This window comes from Notamacropus eugenii, chromosome 5 (assembly GCF_028372415.1).
Source record: "Notamacropus eugenii isolate mMacEug1 chromosome 5, mMacEug1.pri_v2, whole genome shotgun sequence".
Taxonomy (NCBI): domain Eukaryota; kingdom Metazoa; phylum Chordata; class Mammalia; order Diprotodontia; family Macropodidae; genus Notamacropus; species Notamacropus eugenii.
The window spans coordinates 188,110,485-188,122,632 of NC_092876.1; the positions used below are offsets into that span (position 1 = coordinate 188,110,485).

Sequence of the window (12,148 nt, forward strand, 5' to 3'; positions counted from 1 at the left end):
TTATCACTACTTAATTGCTTAATTATCAATCAATAAATATTTGTTAAACACTTACTATGTGCCCAGTACTGTGTTAAACATTGATTATAATAGAGGCAGGCAGAATAATGGTTGGGGAGGTTGCCTAGGCCTCAGAAAGAGGTCCATGCTGAATGCCCAGGTATAGGAGAAGGAGGGTCCAATGTCCCAGTCCCTGGTGACCCAGCAATGGATCTCCCAAAGTTACATAAATAGGAAAGACCTGAGACCTCTATTTGGAGAGAGAAGGAGCTAGTAGGGAGAGGAAGAGGAAGATAAGATAGAATCACAAAGATGTAAATTGACTCTACTTGGTGCACTAGCTTGGATATGGAGGGTAAGGGAGAGTGAAAAGCTGAGGATGACTGAGGTTTCACACCTGGTTGACTGGGAAGATGATGGTTCTGTCAAAAATAGTAAGGAAATTTAAAGGATTAAAGACAGGTTTGGGAAGAAGGTGTGCTCAATTTTGGACATATTCATTTTGAGTTGGGACAACCAAGTGTCACTATCTAGCAAGCAGTTGGAGATCTAAGACCGAAGAGGTTGGGAATAATCATTTAGATTTGGGAATCTTTTTGGAGGGGATAACTGAATATAGGGGAGCAGATGAGAACAGGAAGGGAGTGAAAGTGCAAAGAGAAGTAGAGAGGACCTAGGAATGAGCTTTGGAAAATACCTAAAAGTAAGAAACTGGATATAGATGAATGAATTAAAACATAATTTATAAGGAATGACCAGATAGATAAAAAGAGAGCCTGGAGAGAGTCATGCCTAGGGAAGCAAGAATATCTTTTTAATATATAAATTCTTTCCTTGGACAGTCATGTATTAAGCTCCTATTATGTACAAAGCACTGTATTTGGTGTTGGGGGATTTATGATAATTAAGGCATGGTAGATGCCTTTTTAAAACACAGTCTAGCAAAGGATACATACACACATATGGAATAGCATACAATAATGATGTTGCAGAATGGGATTGTGTAGGAACAGAAGACAGGTACAAAGTACTTTGTGAGGTCAAAAGAAAGAGATAATTTCTAAATGAGACAATAGGGAGAATTTTCTTGGAGGAGTTAGCCAACGGTGGGGAACCTCGAGGCCACAGATTTCCCACCCCTGATAGCCTCTGAGATGAATCGTAAAGGATGACTAGAATTTCTAAAGCCAGGGTGTGGATGGGGGATGGGAAGGGGAGAGCATGCTAGGCATGAGAACCATGTAAGCAAAGACCTAGAGATGGGAATGCATCCAGGAGACAGTAAATAGTCTCTGTTAAGAAATTCAGTAAATGGGGCAAAGGATATTGTAAGAAGTTTCAGGAGTTCAGGAATTTGATTTGGGATGAATCCAGATCTGTTAGACTAGGTGAGGATTAGCTCTTTAAGATTATCATATGATTACCCTATTTTAGACAGGTCACAATCTGCCAGTGAGATTAGATTAGCTAGTTTTCTGAAAGAAAGGGTATTAACTAGGACAGAAGAGAAAACTCCTCTGTCTTCTGCCTAGGCTAGAGAGAAGGAAAGCTTCCAGTCACTGTGAAAATGGAGTAATTTGGGACCAAGAAAGGGTGAATGCAGATCCCAAGATTAGGAACAATGGGAAAAATTACATAAATTACATAACTTTTATTTAGATTAAAAGTTTTGATTTGTTTAATCTAATGGGGATTGGTGTAATATTGAGTGGGATAAATATTAAATTCTCAAGATATGATTTTAAATTAATTTTTTAAAGTTATTTTAGTAATATCTGTATTCTGTATATTGTAGTATTTATTGCAGTAGTCTAATTGTGAGCCCCTGAAAAGCAGGGCTTATATTTCTTTTTTAGGTACTTTTACCACTTGGCACCTGTTCCCATGCCTGGTACACTCTACCCCCTCATCTCTGACTCCTAACTTCCCTAACTTCCTTTAAGTCTTAATTAAAAAAGCACCACCTTCTACTGAAAGCCTTTCCTAGTCCTCCTTAACCTTAATGTCTTCTCTCTGGGATTATCGACAACTTACCCTGAATATACCTTGTTTGTACATGGTCTTGGTCTATATCTCAACTATCGCCCTCATTAGACTGTGAGCTCCTTGAGAAAGCAGGGACTGTCTTTTGCCTTTCTTTGTACTTTTCAGCACTTAGCATAATACCTGGAACCTAATGGGTGCTTAGTGGTTGTTGTCCTTATTTCTCAAAGAAGACCCAAATGACATCACTATGCTAGAGTCAAGCTCCTATGGGTCCGACTGTGATTGATCAGGCCAATATGAGCTCAGAATGCTCTACCACAGGGTGGGCACAAACAGTGCATGTGAACATTTGAGGTGGATACTCCAAATTTGCACATCCTATGTTTACTTTGTGCTGTTTCAATTCTGCTTTGCTCATAGATCACAACACCCTTTCTGATGCGGGCAAGCCACATGCTGAGTGGTTCTGTGCCAGTGTCTCCCATGTTGCACAATCAAATCCAAAGTTCTTGAGAGAGACCTTGAAAGTGTCTTTGTATCACTTCTTCTGACCCTCATGTGATCACCTGTTCCATGTGAGTTCTCTATAAAATAGTCTTTTTGGCAAGCATACATTTTGCATTCTAACAACGTGGCCAGCTTATTGGAGTTGTACTCTCTGAAGCATAGTTTGAATGCTTGGCAATTTACTTCAAGTAGGGACCTCAGCTTCTGGTACTTTATCCTGCCAGGTGATCCTCAGGATCTTCCTAAGACAGTTCAAATGGAAGCCATTCAGTTTCCTGGCATGGGACTGGTAGACTGTCCATGTTTCACAGGTATACAACAATGAAGTCAGCACAATGGCTCTGTAGACCTTCAATTTGGTAGTCAGTCTAATACCTCTTCTCTCCCATACTTTCCTTTGGAGCCTCCCAAACACTGAGCTAGCTCTGGCAATGCGTGCAACAACCTCATTGTCAATGTGTACATCCCTGGAAAGTATACTACCAAGGTAAGTGAACTTATCCACAGCGTTCAAAAGTGGTGTCCACCTGGGTGTTTAATAAATGTTTGTTGACAGACTGGGGATGGCTAAACAAATTGTGGCTAAACAAATTATTTTACCGTGCTATAAGAAATTAAGCATATGATGAATACAGAGCAAAATAGAAAGAGCTACATGAATTGATGCAGAGTAAACAGAGCTAAGAAAACAATGTTCACAATGACTAAAATAGAAATAGAAAGAAAACCCACATGCACACACAAAAATGAATCCACAAGTGAATGCTGTAAAATTACAAAGAATAATCATGGCTCTAATGATGAGACATAAGACACGCTTACCCCACTCCTTTGAAGAGATGGAGGTCATGGATATTGTTCATTTAACATATTTTCAGAATTTTTCAATGTATTGATCAGTTATGCTGATTTTTTCCTTTTCTTGTTTTTAAAAATATGAACAGGCAGTTTTCAGATGAAGAAATTAAAGCTATCTATAATTGTATGAAAAAATTCTCTCAATCACTATTGATTAAAGAAATGCATATTAAAACAACTCTGAAGTACTACCACATGCCTATGCCCTCTGACACCACAGTCAGTGTTTTTCCTACTGTACCAGAGTTTCTTAACCTTTTTTTCGTGTCATGGACCCCTTTTGTAGTCTGGTAAAGCATATGGATCCCTTCTCAGAGTGTGTGTGTGTGTGTGGGGGGAAATTGGGGTTAAGTGACTTGCCCAGGGTCACACTCCCAAAAATTAAAATGTATAAGGTTACAAAAAATAGTCATCAAAAAAATTTAAAATAAAAGTTCAGAGATACCAGGTCAAAGAACCTCTTCACCAAAATAGCTCAACCTTCTCATTTTACAGATAAGAAAACTGTGACCCAGAAAGGGACAATAATTTGCTCAAAGTCACATCGATGGTGACAGTAGTGGGATTTGAACCCAGGTCCTTTGATTCTAGGTCCAACATTCTTTCCACTGCTTTGGTGCCATATGTCAATATTTCAGATACAGACAAATAATAATGACATGCACTAAATGCAAACTAGTTTGAAAGAAGATCTCACTTCTTTCTAACTTATCATGGAGGAGAACATGTTGCCTTGTCAAGAAGATAATTTTAGAGGGAAAAATAGGATAGAGTATAGGAAGTGTATCTTTGATTTTCTTAGTATAGAGAAGGGACTCCCAGATAATGACATCTCTCTACCAGTGCAAGTCAGCACCTTCTCTGTAGCTTATAGTACTGGAGAGATATGTAGGAGAACACAGTAACTTGAGCAGGGCCACAGAGCCACATGAGTTAGAGTAGGAGTTGAAGTGAGAAGATATTCCTCACTTTAAGAGCAGTCTTCTGTCCGCTACTACTTTGCGTCTAGAAAAAAATAAAGACGAAAAATGCTGCTAAAGCAAAGATTCTTTTTTTTTCTTTCTTTTATTCCCACCAAATTTACTTGCTTTCAATTTTCAACGTTCACTTCCATAAGTTTTAAATTCTCCCCCTCCTTCCCCACTCCCTCCCCAAGACAACATGCCATCTTATATGGGCTCTACATATACATTCCCATTAAACACATTTTCACATTAGTCATGTTGCACAGAAGAATTCAAAGGAATGGGAGAAACCATGAGAAAAACCAAACCAAACCAAACATAACAGAAGAGAAAATAGTCTAATGCAAAGATACTTAAGCCATTTTTTTTTTTTTTGTCATGGGCCTTTTTGGCTATCTCATTAAACCTATAGACTCCGACCATTCCTTAACTCACTTTTTTTTTCTTTTTAATAATTAATTAATTTATTTTTAGTTTTCAAAATTCACTTTCATAAAATTTTAAGTTTTAAATTTTCTCCCTGTCCTTCTCTTCCCCCATCCTCAACAGGGCCTGCAATCTAATATAGGTTCTACCTATACATGAATACTAAACATATTTTCACATTAGTCATGATATAAAGAAGAATTAGAACTAATGGGAGGAATCATGAGAAAGAAGAAACAAAACAAAACAGCAAAAGAAAAAGAGAGCAAATGGTCTGCTTCCATCTGCATTCAGACTCCAAAGTTCTTTCTCTGGATGTGGATAGCATTTTCCATCATGAGTCTTTGGGCATTGATTAGATCCTTGCGTTGCTGAGTCTATCAAAGTCAGTTGTCACATAATGTGGCTGTTACTGTGTACTATGTACAGTGTTCTTCTGGTTCTGCTTATTTCACAGCATCAGTTCATATGTCTTTCCAGGTTTTTCTGAAGCCAGACTGCTCATCATTTCTTATAACACAAGTGTATTCTGTTACATTCATATACCACAATTTGTTCAGCCATTTCCCAGTTGATGGACATCTCAATTTCTGATTCTTGGCTACTACAAAAAGAGCTACTTAAAATATGGACCCTTTTTCCCGTATTTATGATCTCTTTGGGATACAGACCTGAAAGTGGTATTGTTGGGTCAAAGGGTATGCACTAGACCTTTGGGTATTGTTCCAAATTGCTCTCCAGAATGTTTAGATCAGTTCACACCTCCACCAACAATGCATTAGTGTTCCAATTTTCCCACATCTTCTCCAACATTTATCACTTTCCTGTTTTGTCATGTTAACTAATCTGACAGGTATGATGTGGTACTTCACAGTTATTTTCCTTGACTCACTTCTTAAAGAGGCCTATTCACTGAATGGGCATTGCCTCACTCAAAATGAGAACTTGAAAAGACCTTAGTTTAAAAAGGTCAAAGTCCCTCACTGCGTCCTGAGCCATCTCCATTTATCTGGCTGTTGGACTCAGATGATTCTGGAGGAGAAAATGAGGCTGGTGACCTTGCACAACCCTCCCTCTCTCCCTCACTCCCTCACTCAAATCAAATTCAATTGCGAGTCATGTCATCATTTCCCTGATGTCACGGTCTTCTTCTAGAACGAAGGACAAACCACATAGACCCCTTCTCAGAATGTTTTTAAATGAATATATTACAATACGTAGGATTGCAAAGGAAACAAATTATATTGAAATAGCTACCAAAATTTAAAAGAAAGTTTATAGGCTCTAAGTTAAGAACCCCTGCTCTAATGCAACAGAGGCAAATCCAAAAAAGGAGAATGAATTTCAAGAGATTGGGAGGTGGCAGAGTAATACTAGGAAGAAAGGGTAGAAGAAGGACCTTTGAGAAATAATGGCTACAATATTCTTCCCACAGAGGATGGATCTATGCTTCCTAAAGAGTGAGGACCTTCTTATGATCCATAGAAGGTAAAGTGAGGTACATATGAACCAAGAGCAAGGACATCTATAACTGGCCTCAGCAAGATCTCTGTTGTGGGGCTTGGTAATTTCTTGTCAAAAGATCTGGAGGTAGCTTAGAGGTCATCCTGGTGAGAACAGGTGGAAGGTGTGATGTATTGTGAGGTTAGGCATGCAGGATCTGAGGATCACTGCTACCCACTACTGTTTTTTTTGGTGATTCATGTGACAGGGAAATGATACTGTGAGAAGAGATTTGGAAAAACTATCTGGGGATTATGAAGTGCTGGGCAGGAAACTGAAGGATTTAGGGGACATGACGGATGTCTTAATCACTGCTATCAATGGAAGGTTAGATAAAGTGAAGGTATGAGAAGCGAAAAGATATCAGAGATGGTGTTGGAAAAAAGATTTTAGCTTTCTGGGTAAAGGCACAAAAGGGAGGAATGAAGAGCCAGGGAAAATATAGTTGCCTAGAGAGGGCATGTATATGTATGAGAGATATATATAAGAGAATTTCAGATGGAAGGAAGAGGAGAAAATAGAAAAATTTCCGAATGTAGTTGATAAAGCTGATACCTTAGAGTCAAGTCAATAAGTGAACAAACATTTATTTTTATTTTTTTATTTTTATTTTTTTTAATTTTAGTCATTATATATGTATATATATATAGTTTTCCTTGTTCTTTCTTCACTTAAGTCTTCTCATATTTCCTTGTATCCATCATCTTCATTTTAAAAATAGCATTTTATTTTTTCCACTTATATGTATCAAAAGCATTTATTAAGCCTTTACTGTGTGCCAGACACTGTGCTAAGCTCTGGGAATAGAAATACAAACAGAAAGAAAGACAATCCCTGACTTCAAGGAGCTTATATTCTAATAAGACAGTAGAAAAATGAAACTGAAGGTGGGGGTGGGGTGGCATGGTAGGGAAAGGCCAGAAGGCCAGGAGTGCAACCTGGAGAGGCTACCTGGAAAAATGAAGACATAGAAAGCAGCAGACAAGATATAGGAAGATGCGCAGCAGAAGAAATGCTCACTAATTCATAAAAGAGACATGGATGGGAAAGAGGAGAGAAACTAATATTTAATGAACTTATTTATACTTGAGAGTATATAAGTAATAAACAAATAAGTAGGAGAGCTTAACAAGAGATGACTATGATCTCACAGGTGTCACAGAGACTCGATGAGCCCGGAAGTGTCGCTCAGGAGGCTGGCAATGGAAGGGGTCACGTTGTTCAAAAGGAGCTGATTAGATAAAAGCAGAGGTATGTTGGTAAATATTTAACAACCACCTCTGGTGGGGAGTGGGGAATAAGAAGATAGGGAGAGGGTGGGGGAAATGTACCCACAACACATTCTTAAACTTAATGTGCATAATTAACATTTTCTCCATCACTTTATTAGGTCTAGGCAATCAATAGAACCATCAATCAAGTTCTGGTTTGTAGTGATGTAAATACTTTGCTGTCACCACTTGGAACAGGCACATGCCTGAGATAGAAGGGGTGGGAGTGAGGGAGAAACATCGTATACTAATGCCTTCATTAAGCAAATATTTATGAAGGATCAAGAAAATATTTGTTTGAATGGAAATCCATGAACCTAAGGGATGAAAAATGATAAAGACCATTTGAGTAAAGATCCTAGGAAATAAGAAATAGCAACAGCTCACATATTGAATCTGTTGATAGATCATGTCTTTCTGCCTTCCCAGCATCTCTTGTATATATCTTTTTTTCTCCTCTGATGCAGCTGTCACCCTGGTGCAGGACCTCATCATCTCATACCTGGACAATCACAGTAGCCTGCTGATTGGGCTCCCTGCCTCAAATCTTTCCCATTCAATTCATCTTCCACTCAGCTGCTAAAGTACTTTCCCTAAAGTGCAAGTCATTACTCAGTGAACTCCAGAGGTTCCCTATTACCCACAGGATCAAATATAAAATACTCTGTTAGGTTTTTAAAGTCCTTTACATCCCTACAATCTAGATCTTCCCTACCTTTCCAGTGTTTTTATACTTTACTTCCTTCCATGTACTCTACAATCAACATCATTGATCTTGGCTGTTCTTCACATCTTGCCTTTTCATTGGTTATCCCCCATGCCTGTATGGCTCTCCCTCTTCACTTCAGTCTCCTGGTTTCCCAGAAGATTCAACACAAATGCCACCTTCAACAGGAGACCTTTCCTAGTTCCCCTTACTCATATTGCCTTCCTTCTAAGATTACCTCCCAATTACCCTGCATATATCATGTATAAACATAATTTCTTGCATGTTGTCTCCTCTATAAGAATGGGAGCTCTTTGAGGGCAGGAACTCTAGCACTTAGCCCAGTGCCTGGAACACAGTAGATGCTTAGTAAATTCTTTTTGATGATGAGTTAGTATAATGTTAGGAGCATAATACTGGCCACAAGACTAGCTGGAGGAATTCGATATTATAAATCAGAAATTTGGCACAGAGACAAGCTATAATTGTGATATTGGTGAAAAGCAGCTTGGCATAAAAGATAGAGAGCTGGCTTGGCATCATTAATATCTGGGCTAACATCCTGCCTCTGAAACATGCTAACTGTGTGACCTCAGGTAAGTCATTTAACTTCTTAGTCCTCCAGATAACTTTCTAAAAAAGCCATAAATTATAATCAAGTTGTCAGTCTACATTTATGAAAAGAGTTTCTACACTGTGATTTCCCTATACTGAATAAAACTTCAAGGCTAGATGTCACTCCTTTTGTAACTCTCAGAGACTTGAGCTAATTATACCCCTTGCACTTCTGCTAGGGGTTCTCTGATAAAACCAAAGAATTTAATACGTTCTTTACCTTACTAATAATTTCATTTTTTAGAAGATAGAGAAAGCAACAAGGAAAGACTGCTGTTCTATATTTGATTTTGACCAATGAGGGGTCACTGATTAATGAATTGGAAAGGCCTGGAACCTTGGGAGGCCATAACCATGTCGTCTTTATAAAAAATAAAAGTAGGAATGTTAGACATAGCCTGGACTTCAGGAGAGCAAATTTCAAAGAATTCAGAGACAGAATAGGTAGGCTCCAGTGGCCTGATACTTTCAAAGAGGTACTTAAAAAGGAGGCACTTAAAAACAAAATTTGAAGGAAGGAAAGAGAGAAGTGTCTTAAAAAAACCCCAGTGTAGCTACAATGGGAGCTCATAAGCTAAATAAAATTTTAAACAGCCATGTTAGACAGAGGTGGCAGGGCACTTTCAGAATAGTGTCAGGAAAGTCAAAGATCACTTCAAACTGAGGCTGGGCCTTTTTAACTGTCTGGAGAGGGAGAGGGCAAGAGTCAGATAGAGAAAAAGATAAGAAGCCCATCTGGGATGGAAAGGACAATAACAATAGACAACAGAACTGCTCAATATTTCTTTTGTTCCTGGTGGGATTTTGTTTTTTTTTTTTTTAGTCCTTGAATGTTCTTCAGACCAAAAGTAGTTAAAAGGGGATTAAAACCAAGGCTAAGCAAGGAAATGGTGAGAGAATTCCTAGCTGGCTTCAATTAATTTGAACCACCAGGTCTAGACTAACTATGTCCTTCAGGCACTGACAGGAACTTGTAAATGTGATTGTTAAACACCCATCCTCAATCTTTGAAGAACTGTGGCTAATGAGAGAAGTTTTACTGAAAACTCAAATAAATGCTCTTGATTTTCAAAAAGGGAAAGAAGGTGGATACTTCATATTATAGACTAGTGAGCCTAAAATTGATTCCTGATAAAATTTTGGAGTGGATTACTAAAGGGTTTATAAACACTTAGGAAAGGTAAAAATAAGCACTATAAACCAGCATGACTTCATTAAAATCAAGGCATACCAATTTTTTTTCTGACAAAGAACTTATAGCTAAGGTATATAAAGAATTCACACATATCCACATGAAAAAAATGATTTAAAGGTAGTCATACAACCTTGCCAACTGGGTACATTAAAAATTCATGCTATTGAACTTCAAGTTGATCCTCACTGAAGCAATCTTTTTATTCTTTACTAATTGATTCTTTATCTTACTCCCCACAAAAGGATCTCCAAAACTGCTTTTATATCCTCAAGACTCCCAAACATCTCCCTCCCTCCTTTCCTGCTGCTGAGAATCTGGCTGACCTTTTACTTTACTGAGAAAATAAAGTCATTACAATTAGTTTCCTGTTCTCTCCTACTTTTCATCTCATAACCCCTTCACATCATCCCTCTCTCCTAATGTAACCCTTCTCCCTACCAAGGCCAACCTTTGTGTCCTTGGTACTGTTTCCTCCCTTTTTCTCCCTCCTTCCCCCTTCCCCCCCTCACTACCTTCTGATTCTTTTTCTTACTTCTTTCAAAAATGCCCAAGTTTATCCCATCCTTAAAAAAAAAATCCAAGAACAAAAACAAAAACCTTCAACAGGCCCCACCCTACCCTCAAGATATCATCCTATGGATCTCCCTTTCTTAGTCAAATTCAGATAGATTGTTTACATTCCCTGCCTCTACTTCTTCTCCTTTCCCTTATTTTTCAACCTTCTGCAGTCTTGATTTCAACCTTATCACTTGACTAACTGCTCTTTCAGGTATCAATAATGTCTGACTTTTCAAAAATGAGAATCCTTTTTCAATCCTAAACATTGATTTATCTGCTGTGGTTGACACTATTAAGTACCATCTCCTCCTCTATATTTTCTCTTTCTGAGTTTTCATGGCACTGTTCTTTCCTGGTTTTCCTCCTACTTGTTTAATTGCATTGCCTCAGTCTCCTTTGCTAGGTATTTCCCAAGGTTATATCATAGGCTCCATACTCTTCTCTCTCTATGCTCTTTCTTTTGGGGACTTCATCAAAATTCAGAGGTTTAATTGTCATCTCTATGCAGATGATTCATAGATCTATATATCCATCTCTTACCTCTCCCCTGAGCTTCAGTCACACATCACCATTGCCTATTGCACATTTCAAAGATCCTTTTGGCATCTCAACTCAAAACATCAATATTTCTTTATATTATATTTCTTCCAAACCAACCTCTCCTCCAAATGTCATACAGTGACTTTCCTTAAGTACAAATCTAGCTATGTTACCCCATGTCACTACTCAATGAATACACAGTTCTCAAAAATAGGAAGGCAAACTATCAGCAACCATATGAAAAATGCTCCAAATCACTAATAGTAAGATAAATGTGAATTAAAATAATCCCAAGATTCCACCTCAAACCATTTAGATTGGCAAAAATATAAAAAAGGAATATTACCATTGTTAGAAGGGACTGTTGGTGGAAATCTGAAATAATTCTTCAAATTCTAGAAAGCAATTTAGAACTATATCCAAAGATCAACCAATCTGATTGTCTTGTGATCTAATTATATGACAACAAGACTGATAATCCAAAGAGATAAAATAAAGAGGGAACTTATATGTACAAAAATATTTGTAGCAGCACTTTTTGTTATAGCAAAGAATTGGAAACAAAATGAGTGCCTATCAGTTGAGGAATGGCTGAACAAATGATGGTTTATGGATATAATGGAATATTATTGCTCTGTAGGAATTCATGAATGGGATAGATTCAGAAAAATGGGAAGATTTGTATGAACTAATATATGAAGAAGTGATAAGCAAATAACCATTTTATACAAATGAATGCAACACTGAAAACAACTGTGAAAGACTTCAGAATGATATTCAAGGCAATGATCAATCACAGCTCCAGAAGACTGATCATTATGCATGCTTCCCATCTCTTAGAAGAAAAGTGATGAACTAAAGGACACACATTTTCAGATGCAAATAATGTATAAACTTGTTTTTCTTGACCATCATCATACCTTGCAAGTAGAGTTTTTGGGGAATGTAAAAAATGGAGACAGTGATTCCAAAAGTAAAGAAAAATTGTCAATGAATAATTTTAAAATAGAAGAAAGCA

At 37.7% G+C, this 12,148-nt stretch overlaps 1 pseudogene; it reads right to left on the reverse strand.

Annotated features, from left to right (window-relative positions):
* LOC140507777 (mitotic spindle assembly checkpoint protein MAD2A pseudogene) overlaps nt 1-12,148 on the reverse strand; it is a 57,683-nt pseudogene that overhangs the window by 1,232 nt on the left and 44,303 nt on the right.